Raw genomic sequence first — 2613 nt, forward strand, 5'->3', positions numbered from 1 at the left:
ATATCCAGAGAGCCATGTGTGTGCCACCTGTCTGCCGGGTGCTCCCAGCCAAGTGTTACATCTTCACAATTATCATGTCTACTTGAAACTTTGAAAAGGAGAAAACGTAATTACTTTTTTTTTTTTTTGAGACAAGGTCTTGCTCCATCGCTCAGGCTGGAGTGCAGTGGCATGATCTCAGTTCACTGCAACCTCCACCTCCTGGGCTCAAACGATCCTCCCACCTCAGCCTCCCAAGTAGCTGGAGTTACAGGCGTGTGCCACCCCGCCTGGCTAATTTTTGTATTTTTTGTAGAGATGCGGCTTTGCCACATTGGCCACATTGGAGCTTCCTATTCTTAACGTTCTACATTCCACGCTTTTTGGCTCCTTTTTTCCTGGTTACTGTGATACAATATTCTGAGGTCAAAGGCTCTGAAGACAGAAGTTTCTGCATGAAAATAGTATCAGGTGGCAGAGCACAGGCCTGGACAACCTCTGAACCACTCATCAGCTGTTACCAGGCATGCACAATCTCATTTGAGTGCAGCTCAAGGTCCCTTCGCTCTTCCAGGCAGGGCTGACCACACGTGCCCGATTCCCAGTGTATGTGCCCCCTACTTCCCCATCAGCACACTTACCCATACGTGAGGCACGTGTTCCACTCTTGGTCTGTCCTGATTTTAAAAGGTTCCCCCCTACTTTGATTTCTGACTGTGAAACACTTCAAGAGTCATCTGCTGTGCTTTTAACATTTTAAAAATTATCATAGAGAGGCTAAAACAACTAAAGACATTCCCAGTTAATCAAGCCTCCCCGGTGTTTGTGCATTAGAGGAGATAATGCAGGAGAAAGCACTCTGAGAACAGAATGCCCAGGGCCTGGGGGGCTTTGGAAACCTGGAGGGCTAGATCTGGAAACATTGCCTTTTGAAAAGTGGAAGCAGGCCCAGCGCAGTTGTTTATGCTTATAATCCCAACACTTTGGGAGGCAAAGGTGGGAAGATTGCTTGAAGCCAAGAGTTCGAGACCAGTCTGGGTAACATAGCAAGACCTTGTCTCTACCAAAAAAGAAAACAAAATTAGCTGGGCGTGGTGTGCGTACCTACAGTTCCAGCTACTCAGGAGGCTGGGGCAGGAGGATCGCTTCAACCCAGGAGTTTGAGGCTGCAGTGAGCTATGACCATGCCACTGCACTCCAGCCTGGGTGAGAGAGCGACAGCCTGTCTCTGAAAAAAAAAAAAAAAAAAAAAAAAGATAAGTGTAAGCAACTGCAGTGGACTCTTGAATTCACCTTGTGCCAAGGCTGATTCATATTCTGGGCAAAGCGCCAGGAGGGGAATGAGTTACATGGACGAGAAGCAAGTTCCCCCCATCCTTCCTGGAGAGTACCCTTGAGTCATGGACCATCCAGTGTCATCCTGTGACGAAGTAAGTGGTCTGTTCCCCCATGGTAAGGGGTCATGCTGTGCAGAACCGGACCTCCATACTAATTATTTGCTTCTCAGAATTGCTGGGGCTCTGAGGAAGCCCACATAGGCCTGACTCAGTTTTCACTTTGACTCACTGAAAAGAAACTGGCCTGGATTGGCCAGAGATTAACTTTGACTGGACAGCTGATGCCCTCCACAGAGTGGTCTTCAACCCTGCATAACCATCGCTACGAAGCGTCTTGATGTTGGGGAGTTCTGTCCAGGTTGACTGGGGCTCAGGGCCACATCCCTGTTGACCCTTGAGGAGGGGCAGCAATTCCACCACCAGGCATGCTGGGAAGAGCTAGGTCCCATCATGAAATATCAGAAACTGGGAGGTGAACCTAAAGCTAGGAGGAGGGAAAGCCTCTCCTCTCTCAGGACTGGGTTGTTGTTCGCCCAGGACTCCCAGTAGAGAGGATATTCAGCTTTCATCACCCAGTGGATTTGAACTGAGCACCTACTATGTGCCAGTTACTATTCTTTTAAAACAATTAATTTTTTTGAGACAAGGTCTCTCTCTGTCACCCAGGCTGGAATACAGTGCAACAATTATAGCTCACTGCAGTCTCGAACTCCTGGGCTCAAGCGATACTACCTCAACTCATGTGTAGCCAGGACTACAGGTACATGCCACTGGCCCAGCTAATTAAAACATTTCTTTGTGGAGATGGAGTTTCACTATTTTGACCACGCTGGCCTTGAACTCCCAGCCTTAAGAGATCCTCCCATCTTAGTCTCACAAAGTGCTGGGATTATACGCCTGAGCCACTGTGCCTGGGCCAAGCACTATTCTAAGCACTGGGATATAGGACAGAACAGTCTACCAAAGAGAGAAGCAGATAAGCAGAAATGAATGAGTCAGAGAGACACAGATAGTGGCAGACGCTGTGAGGATCATAAAGAGGCTGAAGCGATAGAGAAGGGCTCAGTGGCTATTGTAGATGGTGTGCTCAGAGAAGCCCCCCGTGGCAACAGGAGGACAGAAAGCCATGACCAGGAGCCAGCCAGGCCCAGGTTCTGGGGGTGTGCATCCCAGGACAAGCACACGTCCTGCGGCAGAGTGAGTCCAGTGCATTCTTGGAAGAGAAGGAAGGCTCAAGGGACTGCAGACGGAGGGGCTGAGGGGAGCAGTAGGACCCGAGGGAAGAGTGATGGCAAAG

This window comes from Pongo abelii, chromosome 19, assembly GCF_028885655.2.
Source record: "Pongo abelii isolate AG06213 chromosome 19, NHGRI_mPonAbe1-v2.0_pri, whole genome shotgun sequence".
In the NCBI taxonomy this organism is placed as follows: domain Eukaryota; kingdom Metazoa; phylum Chordata; class Mammalia; order Primates; family Hominidae; genus Pongo; species Pongo abelii.